We start from the raw sequence: 11,261 nt of genomic DNA, 5'->3' as shown, positions 1-11,261 counted from the left end.
AAGAAGCCAGAATCGGATCTGTTAGATTCACGGAAGTTCCGAAGGTTCTGACCGAAACTTCCGTCGACTTGACTTTTCGCAGTTGATTTTGAATTTTCTAAGTGTTGGGGGCTGTTATTTTAAACTGACCGGAAATTTCGAAGGAGACCTCCAAAAGTTCTGAAGAGAGAATCTTTTGCCCCCAACGGGCAGAAATTGAGAGGTTTTATACCCCGCAACCCCCAAAGCTAGGGTTGCTACTCCCATTGCTTATTCATATGCCCTTGGCTTGATTTCTTGAGATTCACTTTGAGCCTTACTTTCCCACTTCCTTCTCTCCACGGATCTAAGTGATTTGGATTTTGTGTGTGCGAGAGTTGGTTGTTTTGAGTTAGTTTGAGTGCTTGGTGTTGACTTCGTGAGAAATTTCTTGAGCACTAGATTCATCCCCAAGATCTCTTTGCTAACTTGTTACTCTTGGTGGTTGAGAACACCTAGACGGCTAGGCGTCGTTCCTAGAGCCTCCAGAGTTCTTGTGCTGCGCCGGGAAAGGTTTGTGAATGTTGGGTCTCACCTCCGAAAGGAAAGAGACACCTCGAGTGAGGGGGAGTGTACGAGTGCAACCCCGAGGAAAGGGTTGTAGAACCCGGCTCAAGTTTGAGCTCCTCAACGGAGAGTACAATCCCCTCAAAGATTGGAACTTCGGTAAAATGTCTCTATCTCTAGTTGTGGTGATTTCACTCTAACTTATGATTAAAGCTTTGCTTTTGATTGCCACACGTACTCTAGTTGCTGATTGTGCAAAGCTTGGTGGTGGTTTGCTTATTTAATGTTTGGTTGGATAGATCTACTCATTTCTCGTTCTAGATCTAGTGCTGTCGGAAGTTCCGAAGACCAACGGAACTTCCGAAGACCGGAAGTTCCGATGCCCCTGAGCGGAACTTCCAAAAGTCTCGGCTTTCGTTTTTTTGGTTTAATTTTTAAATCGCCTATTCACCCCCCCTCTAGGCCTTGATATACTTTTTCAACAACCGGTCACTGCCTTGACTCCATCTTTGCCCGAATTCTGCTACCTTGTACCTAGTACCTAGTCCCTGCTACCTTGTACCTAGTACCTAGTCCTCTCTCACAGCACTTGGCAGCGCCTTCTCTCTCCCTATGCTTGCCTATATCGGTGACCGCTAGCAGCTAGTCCCCGTTGAAAGAGCATCTAGCCCCTAAAGCGGGTTTTGGATGATTAATGACAATTCTAGTCAAACCATGTGTACGCTAACCGCTTGTGATTGCAGAGAAGTAAAGCGAAGCTTTACTTGTGCTCTATTGCGAAAGGTTTAAATTAGACTAGAAGTGACCCACAAGATGAAAAGCGAATGGATTTGAAGCCTTAGAAATACGTTTTTTTCTTTCGCTTTGAGACATAGGATAATATGTACTATTAAGAGGGGTCACCTAGTCAACACATGCATCCGTGAGTGATTAGTGAGTGTTAGAGGCTAGGAAAGAAAAATTTCCAAAAAGCCTGGACCGGACAGTCTGGTCAGGACCGGACAGTCCGGCCCCAGGCAGCCTCCAGAACCCAAGTGTGGGCCAGACGATTCGGCCCATGTAACTTTTTCCAATGGCTAGCTGACGTTTGACAGCCCTATATAATCCACCTCGGGATTCTAGCCGTTGGTGAGGCTTCCAGTTCAAATCATAGGGTTCCTAGGCTGGTTCTAGCCCTCTTCAAGCCTCCCCCACCAATCCTAACACCTCCTAGAGTGATTTGAGTGAGAATCTAGGGTAGGTAGTGTTGAAAGGGATTAGTGAGTGATATTGAGAGTTCTTTAGCCTTCAAGAAAGTGTTCAAGTGGTCTTGAGTGACTAAATGGATGCATGTGGAGACGTGCAGGCCTATTACTCTTGGAGCTTGAGCTCCTAGACGGATAGGCGTCGCCCGCGAGCCTCCAAGCTTGTGGATTGCCCGGGATCAAGTTTGTGAAGGTTGGCGCCTAATCCCCACAAGGAAAAAGGCAAGTTCTCTAGTGAATTCTTGTGCTTCTTCTTAGAAGGTTGCAGGTTAGAGCAAATTGCATCCAAGGACTAGGCAAGAGGTTGATCTTGACCTTGGTGGTCGATCAATGACTTGCTAGTGCCTAGGAGTGAATTCGGAGACCCGTGTCGATCTTGTGTGAAGAAGCCAAGAGAGGAAAAGGATCGAGAGAGATCCCGCTCAGTGATGTGCCTCAACGGAGAGTATGATCGAAGGATCCGAACTTCGGGTAAAAAAGATCTCTCGTGTTCATATTTGTGCCTTCCTTCACTTTTCGTTGTTTCTGTGTTCTTTCTAAGTTCATTTTCAACACACAAGCACTACACATTCGTAGGAACTCCACCAAGAAAGAAGAACTGAATAGTCCTCTCTTTCACTGACTGGACGGTCCGGTGTTCATACCTGGACAGTCCGGCCAGAGCTCTCGGTGCAACCCGAGAGCGCCGACCGGACGGTCCGGCCCCTGAGCCTGGACGGTCCGGACCTACTAACCGCTGCATTTCGAAAGATTTTTCAAGTCGCCTATTCCCCCCTCTAGGCTATCTCCCTAGGATTTCAATTGGTATCAGAGCCTGTTCTTCTGAAAAGGCTTAATCGCTTGAAGTGATCCAAGATGGGAGACAAGACTAGCGGAACCTCGAAAGACGTCAATGAAGGAGAAGGAGAAGACTCTTCACAAAAGTCACATACCTCCAAGAAGGGAGCTACCTTTGAGTTTGATTACTCTAAACTCAACCCCTCTCCCTGTACTAATGTGTCTTTACCTTCCGGTCGCCCTCCTTATTTTGATGGCACTTACTATGGTGCATGGAAGCACAAGATGAAATTTTACTTGATCTCTTTGCATCCAAGTGTTTGGAAGGTTGTGTGTACAGGGGTGAACGACGTACCGGATGAAGGAGAAGAGCTCACATCAGCACAAGAGCTTCTCATCCACCGCAACGCTCAAGCGGCAAGCGTAATCCTCAATTCCTTGAGTCCGGAGGAGTTCAATAAAGTTGATCAACTTGAAGAAGCAAAGGAGATATGAGATACTCTCCAAGTGGCTCACGAGGGATCATAAGGAGTTCGAGAATCAAAAATCGAACTCCTTGAAGGGAAGCTTGGTAGATTCGTTATGGAAGATGATGAGACGCCGCAAGAGATGTATGACCGGATGATGTTTATCGTGAACAAGATTCACAGCCTTGGGAGTGAAGACTTGACGGATCACATGGTGGTGAAGCGCTTGCTCCGAGCAATAGCACCAAGGAATCCCACCTTGGTGACATTGATTCGTGAGTCAAGCGGGTTCAAGAGGATGTCCCCAAGTGATGTGCTCTCAAGAATCATCTCCCACGAGCTCCTTGAAGAAGAAGCAAAAGAAGTGAAGAAGCTCGACTCGTCCTCCGCTCAAGCCAAAAACAAGAAAGTGGCCTTCAAGGCAAAGAAGTCCATCTCCAAGGCAAGGGAGGAAAGCTCAAGCGACTTGGAGAGTGAAGATGAAGAGCTTGCTCTCTTGGTTCACAAATTCAAGAGCTTTCTCTAGAAGAAGAGCAATGGAAGAAGAGGTGAAGACAAATCCAGGCAACAATCCAAGAAGGCTTGTTATAAGTGCAAGGAATTTGGGCACTTCATAGCAGATTGTCCCAAGCTCGCCAAGAACAAGGAAACCAAGCCCAAGTATTTCAAGAGAAGGCCCAGAAGGGCACACATTGGAGAAGAATGGTTCTCAAGCGATGATAAGGACAAGAAGGAAGATGAGTCCAAGGCAAGTGGCTTTAAGGGTGAAGGCGTCCCCACCGTGGCTATCTCTTCATCAAGCACGGAGCGGCTCTTTCCCAACTTGAGCGACGACGACAACAATCATACGCCTTTGTGTCTTATGGCGCAAGGGCGCAAGGTATTCCTTGCCCCTAAGCATAGTATTGATACTAGTGATGATTATGATGTAGATCATGATGATGACAATGATATGCTTAGAAATTTTAGCAAACCTGCACTCATCATATTGCTAAACTCATGAAAGCGCTAGAGAAAAAAGAAAATTCGCTTAAGAGGCAAGAGGATCTTCTAGTTCACGAGAGAATGAAAAATGAATCTCTTGAAGGGATCCTTGCCAAAAATGAGGAGGAAATGGATGATTTGTCTAAAGAACTCATATTAGCAAATCAAGCCATAACCAATCTTAAGAATGTCAATAGAATTCTTGAGAAAACTATTGTGTCCATGAATTTGAGGCACAATGATCTTGAGAATGAAATTGACAATCTTAAGCACAACCTCTCCGACTCTAGAGACAACACAATAGTCAATACCATACTTGAATGTGAGAAATGCAAAAACTATTGACTTAAGTGTTGTTGAGACTAACAATGCAGCTCTCAAGGAGTTGAAAAAGGAGAATGAGAGGTTGGAGACGTTGGTAAGGTTCGGATGTATTCGAACTTATCAATCCAAGTAAGCCCTCTTCAAGACTATCACCACGCATCACAACAAGGATAGGCGTGGTTTTGGGTATTCCCCTAACACAAATACTAGCTCAAAAAGGGTCATGATTAATGGTAAATCATGCCTAGTATTTGTGAAGGAAGGGGAGTCCAAGAGTGAAGAGGAAGGTAAAAGAAGCACTGAGGTCAGGAAGGCCGGATAGGGCCGGACAGTCCTGCCGAGGCTATCTGTCCAGCAAAAAGGCCAGGCCGGACGGTTCAGACCTAGGGGTTGGACGGTCCGGCCCAAGCCCTCTGCCCACCAGAGAGGCCAGGCCAGACAGTCCGACCAGGGCCGGCCAGTCTGACCAGACCCCTCTGTCTGGCAAAGAGGTCCGGCCGGACGATCCAACCCCCAGGACCGGACAGTCCGACCTCAACAGGGTAGGAGCGACAAGGAAAAACCGACCTCAACTCATGAGGATCCGGCCGAGCTTAGACTTCTCTATGGCCCATAAGAGATCATGAAGAACAACCGTGGAAATATGGTTGCTCTCTTCATTGGATCAAGACATGAGAAGCGAAAGGCAAACTTATGGATTCCAAAAGATTTGATTGACATTGTGAAGGGACCATAACTTAAAAAGGTTTGGATACCTAAATTGCATGCTTGACCTGACTCTTGTAGGCATACTCCTCCAGTGGCTCAAGTTGGGTGATCGATAGCGGATGCACTAATCACATGACCGGAGAAAGGAGTATGTTTACTTCACTCGACAAGGACGGTGGAGATTGCAACGACATAATCTTCGGAGATGACAGCAAAGGAAAGGTAATGGGCTTAGGTAAAATTGCCATCTCCAAGGACCAATTCCTCTCCAATGTTCTTCTTGTCGAGTCGCTTAGCTATAATCTACTTTCGGTTTCTCAATTGTGTAAACTTGGATTCAATTGCCTTTTCACGGATATAGATGTCACCGTTTTAGGAGAGATGACAAATCGGAGGTGTTAAAGGGTAGATTAAAGGGAGATCTCTATCTTGTTGACTTCGACAATGATAGAGTGAATCTCGAATCTTGCTTAATCGCCAAATCGACTCTTGGATGGCTTTGGCATCGTCGCCTTGGTCATTCCGGAATGCGGAATTTGTCAACTCTTCTAAAGGGGGAGCACATTCTTGGCATACCTATGTTTCTTTCGAGAAAGACCGAGTTTGTAGTGCTTGTCAAGCGGGGAAACAAGTCGGGACGTTTCATCCTTCAAAGAACATCATGACAACTACAAGACCGTTGAAACTATTGCACATGGACCTCTTCGGGCCAATAGCTTATCTAAGCTTGGGAGGTAACAAACACGGTCTAGTAATTATTGATGATTTTTCTCGCTTCACTTGAGTTTTCTTTCTCTATGACAAGAGCGAAACTCAAGAAATCTTCAAGAAATTTGCCAAGCGGACACAAAATGATTTTGAAGTGAAGATTAAAAGAGTTTGGAGTGATAATGGATGAGAATTCAAGAATACCCAAGTTGAATAATTTCTTGAAGAAGAGGGAATCAAGCACGAGTTCTGCGCTCCCTATGATCCCCCTCAAAATGGGATTGTGGAGAGAAAGAACCGAACACTCATTGAGATGGCTCGGACAATGCTTGATGAATACAAGACACCAGATGTCTTTTGGGCCGAAGCCGTCAACACCGCGTGCCACTCTCTCAACCGTTTATACCTCCACAAGCTTCTTAAGAAAACTGCTTATGAACATCTAATCGGTAAAAAGCCAAACGTATCTTATTATCGTGTCTTTGGTTGCAAATGCTTCATTCTTAGCAAAAGACCTAGGTCTTCCAAGTTTGCTTCCAAACTAGATCGATGAAGGGTTCTTATTAGGATACGAAGCAAACGCACATGCCTATCGAGTCTTCAACAAAACCACCGGTATTGTTGAGGTCTCAAGGGATGTGACGTTTGATGAAACTAATGGCTCTCAAGTAGAGCAAGTTGAAGTGAATGATGCAGGAATTGGAATCTCATGGGAGGACATAAACAACAAGGCAATTGGAGACATAAAACCCCGGGAGGTTGAGGGGGAGCAAGAGAAAGAACAAGACATTCAACAAGAGTCCTCAACCCAAGATGATCCTGTACAAGTTGATGATGATGGTGACAATAAGGACCTTGTGTCACGCCCAGAAATTCCTCACACGAATTTCTGAACTTAATTGTGTATTAAATCCCTGTCCAGGACCAGCCAGGGTACACAAAAAGACAATGTTGATTACATAACCATCGTTCTTAGAAACAACTGAAAATTACACTTATTCTAGCGGAAATGCAGCGGAAAGAAAAACAAAGGGGTAGACTAGCTCCAGCGGGTACGGCTCCAGTCCACAGGCAACACTTCGACGGCGGAACAGCTCACTCCTGAGAGGCACCTCCATCGGACTCTGCTTCTAGCTCTGGGTTGGGAAAGTTAAGCAAGGCTGAGTACAAACCACCGTACTCAACAAGTAACACGGACAAGGGGAAAACAAATGATGCATAGGGATTAACAAGGACAGGCTAGGGTTAGTTGCGATAAAGCAGCAATTTAAATAAATAACAGAGCTTAAAGAATAAAGGTAATTAAATACAGTGAAGCATAAATAGGTAAACAGTTGTAAAATTCCACAACACTGTCCAACGTTACACCACGTTGCGACAGGCCCAACCACTACTCAACGTTACACCACGTTGCAGTAGTCCCAAGTGATACCAGATTTTACTCAAGTTATTAGGGTTCACTAATCACAGTGAAGCTGGGAGTTCGCCCGTAACCGTGGGCACGGCTATTCGAATAGTTTATACTCTGATCAGAGGTGTACTACTGTACCCACAAGACACGACTCCACTACACTTGAACGTGCGCCGACATACCACCACGGCATACCGGAAAGGAGACCGTGATAGGACCCGTTACACAACCCTCCCTATTTAATCGTACCACACTTCAGGTTTCACCCCCTCCTTTACACCAAGTCGGGCGGTCCCCTCTTGTGCCTCAGTAGATCCGGAAGCAGGAGAAGCTTTCGTTACACCACGATTGCCCGTCCATACTCCATCACGCCTACCCTTGCCTGGGTACGTCAAATAGTTCGAAGTCATGCTTCAAATCTCACCTTACCCATTTCGGCATGTGGTTAGCACTTATTTACTTCCAGGGTTTCCCGTGAACCGGTCCTTAATTACCATGGGTGCGACTCTCGAAACCATGCACCCACAGCCCACCATTATCAATATTTTAGTTGACATTAACCCGAACCGGGTAGTGAATCATTATCTCGGCTATCCAGAATTAAGCATAATTATATGTGATCCCATGAGCTATTTGTTCTAAGCATGGCTAAGCATTAACCTAGGCCTGACTCTAATCAAGTTACCCCTGGTCCAGCAACGAACAAAGTTGGATAAACAACGGCATAATAACAAGGTTTACCCGAAAATAGCATAAAGTAAGTATTTTAATTAAAACAATGCATATTTGAAATAATAAAGCGGGGAATTTGCAATAATGGGTTCAATATGTTCAAGGATGAGTGTCACTTGCCTTGCTCTGGCCCTTGGGGAACTTCGGCGACGATCTCGAAGTAAACCGGCTCTTCGGCGGGGTCCGAATCTAAGCGACAAAGCACAAAAATAAATAAAACAGGCACAAACTCTACTGAAACAGCAAAAGAAACTATTTTTAATGGATTCTTGATAATTTTATGAATTTAATGAAATTTGAATGGACCTAAACGGAGACTAGATGAATTACTTATGAATTTTAGAAGTTTTCTGGGTTTTTAACTAAACAGAAAAGTCCTAAATCAATTATTGCGCAATTAATGGGGCTGCTGACGTCAGCGAGGAGAGAGGGTACTGACGGCTGACAGGTGGGGACCACCTGTCGGTGAGAGAGAGAGGGAATGGGCGGCTGACACGCGGGCCCGGGGAGCGACTGACGAGTGGGACCCACTCGTCAGCGAGAGGGAACAGAGAGAGCGCGGCTCGGCGGACGGCGGCGACCGGCGGGAGCGGCGGCAGCGCGGCACGCGCGGGCGCAAGAGACGGCGGCCAGGCGTCGGCGACGCGGAGGCGACGACGACCACGGTGGCCGACGGGAGCGGCGGGCTTCGGCCTCGTCCGGCGACGGCACGCGACTCGGCGGCGGTGGCCGGAAAGGGGGAAGAAAGAGGGGAGGTGGGTGCGGAGGCTCACCGGCGGCGGCGAGGGCGCGGACGGGTCGGCGAGACCGAGGCGAAGGTGGCGACGCGGGCGGGTGCGGGAGATCGGTGGTGGCGGTGGAGATCGATCGGCGGCAGCGACGGGCGAGACGCGGCGGCGGCCGGGCGACGAGGGAACGCGCGGCGCCGAGGAGGCTCCCTGGTGACGGCGAGGGTGGCAACAAGCCGGCGACAGAGGGACGGAGGTGGTGACGCGGCTAGGCGGCGACGACCGGTGACTGGTGGCGAGATTGCGCGGCGGCGGCGAACGGCGGCGGCGCGGCGGCGACTTGAGCGACGATGGTAAGCGAGCGACGGCGCGCGGCGACTCGGGATTTATAGGGTGGCGGCGACCGGCTAGGGCGGGCGGAGGTTGGAGACCGAGTCGGCGACGACGCGGTCCCGGCGGCGGCAGTTGCGGCAGCGGCGGTTGCGGCGCGGCGGCGGACGGAGTCGGACTCGGCGCGGGCGCGGGCGCGGCGCGGCGAACGGTCACTGACAGGTGGGCCCCACCTGTCAGTGGCGCGGGAGAGAGGAGGAGGCGGCGCGGACTTCGCGGTGCGGCGAGCGGGCGAGCTGGCGACGGGCCGAGGCCGCGGCCCAGGCGGGGGCGCGCGCGGCGGGCGGAGGGAGGCCGGCTCGGCTGGGCCGGCCGAGCGGGAAGACGGGCCGGCTCGGCTGGGCCGGCCCGGGAAGGAAAAGAAAAAGAAAAAGAAAAAGGAAAAAGAGAGAGGGAGGAAAATTGGACTTCGGCCCAATTTGAGAAGGAAGGGAAAAAGAAAGGAAAAGGAGAGAAAAAGGAAAACCCCACTTTTGCCGAGTTTTAAATTAATTTGTTTGGCCGAATTTTATACTTCTGCAATTTGAATTTAAATCCTGTTAGTCGATTTGCGAGCCACGATTTAATTGAGTTAATTCCTTTTAGAGGGATTTTTCCTGAGTTAATTAAGCCAATTGTTATTTACGGATTTCTTTTTACGACTTAGGCTTAGGACGAAACTCCGGGTGTGACACCTTGGAGATGGGATTGATGCCGTGGGCGCATGTGAGCAAGAATCGGCTTCGGCCCCCACGGTACACTATCCTCAAATTCATCAAACAGTACAACGGGATCACCTGGTGAACAACATCCTTGGTGATATGAGAGAAGGGTAACGACTCGATCCTGAATTGCAAATTTCTGTGAACATTACTTGTTTGTCTCATCTTTGGAACCAGTGAAAGTGGAAGACGCGCTTAGAGACCCGGATTGGGTGATGGCCATGCAAGAAGAACGCAACAACTTCAAGAGGAATGAAGTGTGGTCTCTTGTGGAAAGGCCGAAGCAAAATGTCATCGGGAACAAGTGGGTCTTTCGGAACAAGCAAGATGAGCATAGGGTCGTCACAAGAAATATAGCACGGTTAGTGGCACAAGGTTTCACTCAGGTCGAAGGACTTGACTTCGGTGAAACCTTTACGCCGGTTGCCCGCCTTGAGTCCATTCGTATTCTATTAGCTTATGCAGCTAACCATGATTTTAAGTTATACCAAATGGACGTCAAAAGCGCATTTCTCAATGAACCAATCTTCAAATTGGTATACATGGAGCAACCGCCAGGTTTCGAGGATCCAAAGCACCCTTACCACGTCTACAAGCTACACAAGGCTCTATATGGGCTTAAGCAAGCACCAAGGGCATGGTATGAGTGTCTTCGTGATTTCCTAACCAAGAACGGTTTCGAAATCGGAAAGGCCAACACCACTCTCTTCACCAAGAAATTTAAGAATGATTTGTTTGTATGCCAAACTTATGTAGATGACATAATATTTGGCTCAACTAGCATTTCCTTTAGTGAAGAGTTTAGTAGAATCATGACTAAGTGGTTCGAGATGTCTATGATGGGGAAGTTGAAGTTCTTCCTCGGCTTACAAGTAAGACAACTCAAGGATGGCACGTTCATATCTCAAACGAAGTATTTAAATGATGTCCTCAAGAAGTTTGATATGGACGGTGCCAAACCGATCAAGACACCAATGCCAATAAATGGGCACCTCGACCTCGACATCAATGGTAAGGAGGTAGATGTGAAGGTATATTGCTCTATCATCAGCTCCCTTCTTTACCTTTGTGCATCTAGGCCCGATATCATGCTTAGCGTATGCATGTGTGCTCGTTTTCAAGCCGCTCCAAAATAATGTTATTTGGTGGCTGTTAAGAGAATCTTAAGGTATTTATTCACACTCCAAACCTAAGGCTTTGATATCCAAATTCAGATTATGCCGGGTGCAAGGTTGATAGAAAAAGTACCACAGGGACTTGTCAATTCCTTGGACGGTCTCTAGTCTCATGGTCAGCCAAGAAACAAAACTCCACAGCCTTATCCACCGCCGAAGCCGAATATATAGCCCCCGGTGTGTGTTGTGTCCAACTCCTATGGATGAAACAAACTCTTCAAGACTTTGGATACACCATGACTAGGATCCCCCTCCTTTATGACAATGAGAGTACTATCAAAATAGCCAACAATCCGGTCCAACACTCAAGAACCAAACATATCGATATTCGGCACCAATTCTTGAGGGACCATGAAACCAAAAGGAGACATCTCCCTAACCCATGTG

Source organism: Oryza brachyantha, chromosome 5, assembly GCF_000231095.2.
Source record: "Oryza brachyantha chromosome 5, ObraRS2, whole genome shotgun sequence".
NCBI classification, from domain to species: Eukaryota; Viridiplantae; Streptophyta; class Magnoliopsida; order Poales; family Poaceae; genus Oryza; species Oryza brachyantha.
Note: the sequence above shows the minus strand (reverse complement) of the source record.